This window comes from Hyla sarda, chromosome 2, assembly GCF_029499605.1.
Source record: "Hyla sarda isolate aHylSar1 chromosome 2, aHylSar1.hap1, whole genome shotgun sequence".
Classification (NCBI taxonomy): Eukaryota; Metazoa; Chordata; class Amphibia; order Anura; family Hylidae; genus Hyla; species Hyla sarda.
In genome coordinates this window covers 51,392,535-51,403,587 of record NC_079190.1, presented here as the reverse complement: position 1 = coordinate 51,403,587, position 11,053 = coordinate 51,392,535, and positions in this window count along the sequence as shown.

Here is an 11,053-nt window from a genome sequence, read left to right as displayed (position 1 = left end):
TTGACTCTAACCACTAAATTCATCCTTGTGGCCACCAACTATTAGATCAGACCAACTACCTAAATCACTAAATGGATATATACAGAGGTGGGTAGCTAAATGGGCCAAGTAAAGGTGGCCATACACCTCCAAAAGCTGTCGGCTGGATGTTTTTGGGGTATTTTGCCAAAAGTTGTTACCCCCATACTCATGTATGCTTGGTTCAGCCGAGCATGCATGTGTTCTCAAGAGCAAATAAAGAATAGGCTGCTGTCAGACACCTCTAGCAGTGACTTCCTGTTCCTCCCTTGAAAACAAAATGGATCAAGCCTATTGAATTCAACATCCTACCTTGCCCTGACAATATCGGGGAGAGTCTGCACACCCCTATACACACACAGGGGTCAAGTCCTGGGAAAAAAAAAGTCTGGGAACTCCGCTCAAGGGCTCCTGCTAATGGGAACAGTGTTCCTGCTCTGAAAAAAAAAGTGCAGGAACTCAGTTCCTGCAGGGTTTGAGCCCTATAACGCATGAGATAGTGTAAGATAGTCAAGACACATATATGAGATACATGTGGTCTGGCACTGTTTAAAGGTACTCCGGCGCTCCAGTGTTCTGCCCCCTCCATTCATGTCTATGGGAGGGGGCGTGTCAGTCAACACGCCCCCTCCCATAGACATGAATGGAGGGGGCGTGATAAACATAAGGGGACATGGTAAACACGAGGGGGCGTTTCCGTGACGTCACAACCACTGCCACGGTGTTTGTTTAGAATAGGGGATAAGATGTGTAGCAGCGGAGTACCCCTTTAATACTCTAGTTCCATAGTGCCTGTGGAATAAGCTGAGAACCCATGGTGTATTAACATGCCCCGATGGTGTTCTTCTTATAAAAAAAAAAAAAGCAATAAAACATAATGCAAAGACGTAATACAAGCAGCACTAACTGATGACTTGGCGGGTTATTTCTCTTTATTCGTAGCTTTCGCATATTGCAGGGGGGCAGACAAACAGCGGGTGCAGTCTAATAAGGCAACGGTCATTTTGCGCATCATACCTAGACCATCATACGTTTTCTGAACTGACAATTGCACCTTAAACAAAGAAACTGTGTTTAATTGGTACCTCTCATCAAAGAAACTTTTGATATATTTTAGATTAATGAATGTTGAATAACTTTCCAATAGCATGTTATTAAAAAATATGCTTCTTTCTATTGTATTTTTCCCGATCAGTCCTGTCAGCAAGCATTTCTGACTCATGCTGGAGTCCTAAACACTCAGAGCTGCCAGCCTGCTTTGTTCACAGCCAAACAGGCTGTGAACAAAGCAGGCTGGCAGCTCTGAGTGTTCTCCTTTGTGAACAAAGCAGACTGGCAGCTCGTAGTGTTTAGGACTCCAGCATGAGTCTGAAATGCTTGCTGCCAGGACTGGTAGGGAGACCCCTAGTGGTCATTTCTTCAAAGTGGAAAATTACATAGAAAGAAGCATATTTTTTAATAACATGCAATTGTAAAGTTATTCTGCATACATTAATCTATAATATATCAAAAGATTTTTTTGATGAGAGTTACCCTTTAATGGTAAGGTCACACTTGTTGTATTTTACTGCAAATATGCTGAGAAATATGGAACTTGTGACCCTACCCTAAAGGTGGACATACACATTAGACAATACTAGTAGGGTGATGGTTGGACAACAAGAATCCTTTGTTCAATGGTGGTCCAATGCAAGCATGCTCATTTTGATCATTTTTGCCGCCATATTTGATCAGCTGGTGAAACACACACTTTATTAAAAAATAATTCAAAATTTTCTGATAAAATATATACATTTCATTAAATAAAAAAAATTTGCGTCACTACTGCATCCTTTTTTTTTTTTTTTTTTTTTTTTTTTGGTACCCAACACATTTTGGGTACCAAAAAAAACAAAAAAACTGCCAAGGTGCAATTTCCACACAAATGAAAAAACACCAGAAAAAAAACTACAGAAAAAACGCCAGACGCAGGAAATTGCACTGGCGTTTTTTCATGTGTTTTTTTTTTTTCAACCCAAAAAACGTAGGATAAAAAGCCAAGTAGAAACTTAGCCTTAAAGCAGCGGTCTTCACACTGTGGCCCTCCAGATGTTGCAAAACTAGAACTCCCAGCATGCCCGGACAGCCAACGGCTGTCCGGGCATGCTGGGAATTGTAGTTTTGCAACATCTGGAGGGCCACAGTTTGAAGACCACTGCCTTAAAGGATAAAAATTGTAAACACGACCAACTTCATTTCGTACAATAATACGGTTGGGTAAAACAATTGTTCCTTGTTTATTTTCAAGTTTTTTGTATGGGTATTTTAAGACTCTTTACAATGTGGTTTTCATTCCTAGCAAAAACCGCAATAACGGACGTTATTTTCTGACAGGAGAAGGTGACGGAAGAAATAGTGCAAACAACGTCCGTTTTTAATGGTTTTGTTAATGGATCATTATAACGGATCTTTAAAACGGATAATTCTATAGTGTGAAAGGAGCCTTACCATGGGGGGTCATCGGGTGCCATCATGGGGTCCTTAGCTTTGATGAGAAAATCAGCACCACATGCAACAATATTATCCTGTCAAGTCTAAGAGAAAATGCGACGGAGGGCACGAGTGTAAACCTAGCTTAAAATGATAAATGTCTTAAATTTGACGTGTCACAGAAGATACGAGAATGCATACATATATGTATTGAAAACCATGACATGAGCTCTATTGTTTCAGTAACTGAAGATCAAACAACAGAGCACGCCCTTACATATATACTATCAGGGCCCATTCATATGGCAGATTTTTCCACAGCAGAAATTCCACCATGTGCACTGTGCTGAAGAATCCTATTGAAAACAATGGGAGACTGCTGCATCATCATTTTCAAGCAGAATTTTTTACGCTGTATTCCTCTTGGAAATTCTGTTGTGTGAATGGATCCTTAGGGTATATTCACAGTAAGGAAAGGGCCAGGAAAATGTCCTCACTGAAATCCCCTTGCAGAAAATAAGTTTCCACTTGGTTTTTTTTCTGGCAGTTTTTGAGCCAAAGTCAGAAGTGGATCCATAAGGGAGGAGAAGTGTAAGTCCTTCCATTACATTTTTCATTTTCCTTTTTGAATACATTTCCTTTTTGAATACTTTTCTGGCTTTGGCTCAAAAACTGCAGTGGCAGATATCCAAAAACTGCCAGAAAAAAAACCAAGTGGAAACTTAGCCTACTCCTTCTGCTCCATGGTAAAATGAAGCGGAATTGGTGCTTATTTCGCATGGAAATTTAAAGTCCCTTTGACCCCTGAAGTTTTACTCACGGATTCCGACAGAAGAATGGACATGCTCGTTAAAGGGGTACTCCGCCCCTAGACATCTTATCCCCTATCCAAAGGATAGGTGTATAAGTTGTCTGATTGTGGGGGCCGCTGGGGACCCCCGAGATCTCCCTGCTGCACCCAGCATTCGTTTAGAGCGTCGGGTGCAGCGCCAGAGGCTCGTGATGTCACGGGCACGCCCTGCTCGTGACGTCATGGCCACTCCCACTCAATCTAAGTCTATGGGAGGGGGTGTGACGTCATAGTCTTGCATTGAGGGGCATGGCCATGACGTCACGAGCGGGGCGCGACCATGACCTCACGAGCCTCTGCCCTGCATCGCCAGTCATCCGGCACGGAGCAAAGTTCGCTCCATGCACCAGATGTCTGGGGTGCCGCAGTCGAGATCGCGGGGGTCTCCCACAATCAGACATCTTATCCCCTATCCTTTGGATAGGGGATAAGATGACTATGGGCAGAGTACACACGAGCGGACCCATAGGGTATTTTACGCTGGAGATCCGCTGCTGAAGGACCCCTGCATGGTGGCTTTACATGTGCCTGCTCATAGTGGCAATACGCCGCTACGAGCAGACACACTGAAGCAATGTGAACTCGCACACATCGCAGCCACTCCCCCTGCCCCATAAGCTAGGCAGAGAGCAACTGCAATGTGCGAGTATTCTGCGCATGCGTGCTGCAAGTCGCACATAGCATTGTGTCTGCTTGTAGCGGCGTATTGCCGATCCGAGCAGGCACATGTAAAGCCACCATCTGCAGCGTAAAATACTCTGTGCATCCGCTCATGTGAACGTGCCCTAAATCTGGATTCGAATCTGCAGTAGAAATTTCCATGCGGATTCCACCTTAATTTCCTCACTGTACACTAGCCCTTATAATATAGTCCTAAAATTCTGATGTCAGGAACAGAACAAAATCGCTGTTCGCATATGGTCAGTGATGCCAACTGCTCTGGATGTGGAATGCATTCATTGAAAACTATGAACATATTGTACCCATAGAGCTGCCTCCTTGTCACCCCCTTTGGCACACAGATTGTTTTAAGGCTGAACTATGACATCGTATGTATCGGCAAATTACATTATATCGTTGCTTTACAGCATTAGTATTTTAAATGGGGCAAATGCATTAAAGGGCTAGTGACCCTTTGCAACCTGTCAGGCAATAATGGGAGACCTCTACAACTTAATATGCACTCTGCAGCTTTTTGCAGCACCAAATGTGTAAGTATTGGTGCTATATGTTTCTTATCGGAGGGTTTTTGGCCAGATGCTTGCACTACAAAACTTGCACTTATTCTATGTAGCCTTGGAGATTGCGATTCATTGGACACCCAACAGGCAGCTCCTGAATGGTCACATGACCTCTACATCTCCGCTTTACACCTCATAGTAAATAGAAGATCATTTTGAATAAATACAGGAAGAATAAAAAAAAACAGACATAACAAATGGTCACACATACCGGCGGCCACCATATCTGACTTGGCTTATGGATCTACCATGTTGTGTTACCTGCAGTCTTAATGCAAAGTGGATATTTCCTCTATATTTATGACATGTGGCGTTTTATTTATTTATTGACTAAATGTTTTGGTTTACACTGGTTTTGCAAAATTGTACTTAGCGTTCCAAAGTAATAATAATAATAATAATAATAAAAATAAAATAATTCCCTATGCAGTTGATGTTTTTTTTTCTGGGTAGACAGGAAACGGGACTGCGAAAGATTCTGGACAGAACTACCAGGAGGGGGACATGAATATTTCCATGTGAAAAGTCAATAATTATATGTCAATAATCAGATAGGGGATAACTTGTCATTGTGGGACAACCCCTTTTAAAGGGAACCTATCATTACTTTCATGCTGCCCGTTCACAAGTCATCAGGGAGTTCCCCAGTGTCTTCTCCATCCTTGATTTATAGATCTATGAGGACTGGTGGGATGGGGAGAAGCCTCCAGGACCTGCCCTGATGGCTCGTGGATGGGCAGCAAGTGATGACAGGTCCCCTTCTAAGTATTGCTGTTACCGTATATACTCGAGTATAAGCCCAGTTTTTCAGCACGATTTTTCGTGCTGAAAATGCCCCCCTCGGCTTATACTCGAGTGAAATCTCCGCCTGTCAATCCCTTCTCAGTGGTCTTCAACCTGCGGACCTCCAGATGTTGCAAAACTACAACTCCCAGCATGCCCGGACAGCCATCGGCATGCTGGGAGTTGTAGTTTTGAAACCTCTGGAGGTCCACAGGTTGAAGACCACTGCGGCCTTCGTCATCATCCAGACCCCCCTTTAGTTTTCTACTCACTTCCCCTCGGTGGGAAGGAAGGGTGAGCTGGTCCGGGCCATCTATGCTGCAGGGACCGTCCGGTGGGGAGGGTTAGTCGTTCCGGGCTGTCCGTTTTCCCCGGGGGGTCACTGTGCGTCGTCGTCAAGGCAACATCACTAGTCCGGGGCAGGCCCGGAGCGCAGAGAAGAGGGCCCCCCGGTGAAAATGTACAGCCCGGAACGACTAACCCTCACACCGGAAGGTACCTGCAGCATAGATGGCCCGCTCACGAGCTCACCCTTCCTTCCCACTGAGGGGAGTTGAGTACAAAACAAAAGGGGGGGCTGGATGATGACAAAGGCTGCAGTGGTCTTCAACCTGCGGACCTCCAGAGGTTTCAAAGCTACAACTCCCAGCATGCCCGGACAGCCGATGGCTGTCCGGGCATGTTGGGAGTTGTAGTTTTGCAACATCTGGGGGTCCGCAGGTTGAAGACCCCTGATGAAGGGATTGACAGGCGGTGATGATGAAGGGGGGGGGATGATGACGGGTGTGTTAATGACGGGGGTCTGGATGATTATATGGGGGGATGATGTTTTTCCCACCCTAGGCTTATAGTTGAGTGAATAACTTTTCCTGGGTTTTTGGGGTGAAATTAGGGGCCTCGGCTTATATTTGGGTCGGCTTATACTCGAGTATATGCGGTATGTTTAAAAGAAAAATAGTTTATTTTGTAACTGTGATGTCAGATGTCCGAACAGCTATTTAAATCCGCTTCTATTGTACATGAATAGTACCCTAATAGTGCCTGTTATTAAGTATAGATAATATGACAGAACATATAATGATAATAATGATAAGTGATGTCATCATGTACTGTTTTAAGTAATGTTGTTGCAGGAAATGTTTTGTGGCAGTTGCCCAGGAGCCTCCAGTAAAAAAAAATTTTTTTTTTAAATTAACTAGAGCCAGAAAGCTATACAGATTTGTAAATGGCTTCTATAAAAAAAAAAAAAAAATCTTTACCCTTCCTGTACTTATCAGCTGCTGTATACCACAGAGGAAATTCTTTTCTTTTTGAATTTCTTTTTTGTCTTGTCCACACAGCTCTCTGCTGACACCTGATGCCTGTATATGGAACTGTCCAGAGCAGGAGAAAATCCCCATTGTAAACCTATGCTGCTCTGGACAGTTCCTGACACGGACAGAGGTGTCAGCAGAGAGCACTGTGTACAAGACAAAAAAGAAATTAAAAAAGAAAAGAATTTCCTCTGTAGCATACAGCTGCTAATAAGTACTGGAAGGGTAAAGATTTTTTAATAGAAGTCATTTACAAATCTGTTTAACTTTCTGGCACCAGTTGATTAAAAAAAATTATAATAATTATGTTTTCCACCGGAGTACCCCTTTAAATGGGCACTATGAGAATCAAACACATTTAATATGTTGTACATAAAAACATTAAAGGGGTTCTCCACCATAAGGTGATTTTAGTATGTACCTGGCAGACAGTAATGGACATGCTTAGGAAGGATCTGCGCTTGTATTGGGGCTAAATGATTATATTGTGAGATTACTATAACACTGTGGCTAGCTTTTCGTGAATTGGGTATTTCCTGTTAGATTTTATTCTCTCAAACTACATATAAACTAATTTACTTTAGATGGACAAAGTCAAGGAAGTGAGACTAGCACTCCTCTGTTCTCACTCCTGTTCTGTCTATTAGACTCCTGTCTGAAAACAGAGAGGAGGAGGTTACAGAGCACCCTGCAGTGATTGGATGAAGAAACCCAGCACAGCACAGCAGACCCAGGGAGGAAGTGAATGCATGGTGAGGTAGGGTGGGCTCAGTGCTTGTCTCAGATAAGTCCCCTCTGAGCAGTGGATGTCGGAAAGAGTGAGCAGCAGAACGGAGGGATTTTTGAGCCAAATACAGAAGCTAGACACAAAAAAAGACATGTAAGGCAAGTGCAAGACTTAATGAGTAGCATATATAAGCATTATTATTTTTTTCAGTGATATAACAGCTACACTTTAACTACTTATGGACACAGACAATTTATGTTTTGAAGTAACAATTTAAGGGGAACTCCGGTGGAAAAAAAATTCAAATCAACTGGCTCCAGAAAGTTAAACAGATTTGTAAATGACTTCTATTAAAAAATAACAACCCTTCCAGTACTTATCAGCTGCGTAAACTACAGATATACGACAGAGAAATTTGTGAAGGTCTTTCCAGTCTGACCACAGTGCTCTCTGCTGACACCTCTCACGAAGAAAACCCCCGTCCATATACCCTATTACATCTGAGGCTGGATCCACATCAGCATAATATGGGAGCACTTGTATTATGGTTGCAGGTCTCGGTCCAACAGATCTAATGACCCAGAATGACAGTAAGATGGCGATAGTCCGGGTCATTAGACCCCAGCTGGACCAGGACCAACCATGATACTCGTATAAAACTGCAGTGATCCTGCTCATGTGAATATGGCCATAGAGGAGGGGCTCACTACTTGGAAAGGTTTTTTCGGCTGTCCCTACTATGTGATTTATTGAGGCAGTTTAGTTCTGTAGTAATTGAGGTCACCAATGCTGATAGACTAAGCTATTCTGCATGCTTTACCGGGGGAGCAGTCAATGAGAATTGCACATGGCTCCTATCACTTGGCCATTGACAGGGTGACATGGGTTGCACTTTATCAGCATTTTAGGACAGTAAAGTAAACCTGTGCTAAGCCTGGAGATCCTCCCAGGTCAGGACCCAGCATTCTTCCTGCCTCACTGTATCTAGGTGAACAGATTCACTGACCCCCATCTGTTATTCTTTTCTTTTGTTTACCTGCACAAACATGTGGAGACGAAGCGGAAGCCAATGGAGTCGACGCTTCCCGCAGGATCAACCATAGACAACAATAGAGCGTAGCTCGATCTTATCTAATATATTAAAGGGGTACAACGGGGGAAAACTTTTTTTTTTTTTTTTTTTAAAGCAACTGGTGGCAGAAAGTTAAACATATTTGTAAATTACATCTATTAAAAAATCTTAATCCTTCCAGTACTTATTAGCTGGTGAATACTACAGAGGAAACTATTTTCTTTTTGGAATACAGAGCTCTCTGCTGACATCATGACCACAGTGCTCTCTGCTGACATCTCTGTCCATTTAAAGGGGTTCTCCCGTGGAAAAAAATTTTTTTTTAGATCAACCGGTGCCAGAAATTTAAACAGATTTGTAAATTACTTCTATTAAAAAAATCTTAATCCTTCGTGTACTTTTTAGGGGCTGTATACTACAGAGGAAATGTTTTTCTTTTTGGATTTCTCTTATGTCACAACCACGGTGCTCTCTGCTGACCTCTGCTGTCCATTTTAGGAACTGTCCAGAGCAGGAGAAAATCCCCATAGCAAACATATGCTGCTCTGGACAGTTCCTAAAATAGACAGGAGAGGTCAGCAGAGAGCACTGTGGTCATGACATCAGAGAAATGCAAAAAGAAAAACATTTCCTTTGTAGTATACAGCCCCTAAAAAGTACTGGAAGGATTAAGATTTTTTTTTATAGAAGTAATTTACAAATCTGTTTTAACTTTCTGGCACCAATTGATAAAAAATAAAAAAAAGTTTTTCATGGGAGTACCCCTTTAAGGAACTGTCCAGAGCAGCATATGTTTTCTATGGGGATTTTCTCCTACTCTGGACAGTTCTTATAATGGACAGAGATGTCAGCAGAGAGCACTGTGCTTGTGATGTCAGCAGAGAGCTCTGTGTTCCAAAAAGAAAATAAATTCCTCTTTAGTAATCAGCAGCTGATAAGTACTGGAAGGATTAAGATTTTTTAATAGAAGTAATTTACAAATCTGTTTAACTTTCTGGCACCAGCTGATTAAAAAAAAAAAAAAAAGTTTTCCACCGGAGTACCCCTTTATAGGCAACAAATTCAGGATATTTTTTAAAGAGATATTTTCTGGTTTTTGAATTACCGTATATACTCGAGTATAAGCCGACCCGAGTATAAGCCGAGGCCCCTAGTTTCAACCCAAAATCCCAGGAAAAGTTATTGACTCGAGTATAAGCTTAGGGTGGGAAATACATCATCCCCCCCCTGTCCTCATCCAGACCCGTCATTAACATCCTCATCATCATCACCGCCTGTCATTATCCAGACCCTCATCATCATCACCTGTCATCATCCCCTTGTCATCATCCAGACCCTCATCATCATCACCTGTCATCATCCCCTTGTCATCATCCCACACATCCCCCCCCCCTTCATCATCCCCTTGTCATCATCCCACACATCCCCCCCCCTTCATCATCCCCTTGTCATCATCCCACACATCCCCCCCCTTCATCATCCCCTTGTCATCATCCCACACATCCCCCCCTTCATCATCCCCTTGTCGTCATCATCCCACACATCCCCCCCTTCATCATCCCCTTGTCGTCATCCCACACATCCCCCCTTCATCATCCCCTTGTCATCATCCCACACATCCCCCCCCCTTCATCATCCCCTTGTCGTCATCCCACACATCCCCCCTTCATCATCCCCTTGTCATCATCCCACACCCCCCCCCTTCATCATCCCCTTGTCGTCATCCCACACATCCCCCCCCCCTTCATCATCCCCTTGTCATCATCCCACACATCCCCCCCCCCTTCATCATCCCCTTGTCGTCATCCCACACATCCCCCCCCCCCTTCATCATCCCCTTGTCATAATCCCAACCCCCCTTCATCATCCCCTTGTCATCATCCCCACCCCCCTTCATCATCCCCTTGTCATTATCCCCACCCCCCCTTCATCATCCCCTTGTCGTCATCCCCACCCCCCCCCTTCATCATCCTCTTGTCATCATCCGCCCTCAGTGGTCTTCAACCTGCAGACCTCCAGAGGTTTCAAAACTACAACTCCCTCTGCCCGGGCTTGCTGGGAGTTGTAGTTTTGAAACCTCTGGAGGTCCGCAGGTTGAAGACCACTGCGGGTGGAGAGTTCACTCGAGTATAAGCCGAGGGGGGTGTTTTCAGCACGAAAAATCATGCTGAAAAACTCGGCTTATACTCGAGTATATACGGTACTTCACAAAAATAAATAAATAATAAAAGCTGTAACAAACAAATAGGTGCAGCTCACAATACTGTACAACCTGAGGGTAACTGAGATACACAAACCCCTATGTGTGGAAAGACAGGAAATAGAGAAAATGAGACGCACAGTGATCAAAGCATTCTAAGAAACGTAACCACTAGGTGATATTAAAACAGGAGTAATAATTATAATTCTGTATATTATTTTTATAATATTATATATTATTTTTATATAGCACACAGTCACACACACGATTCCACAGCGGAGTACACTTAAAGGGGTATTCTGGCCAAATACATCTTATCCCCTATCCACCACTGGGACCCCCCCACGATCTCCGTGCAGCACCCGCTTCTCCAGTCTCAT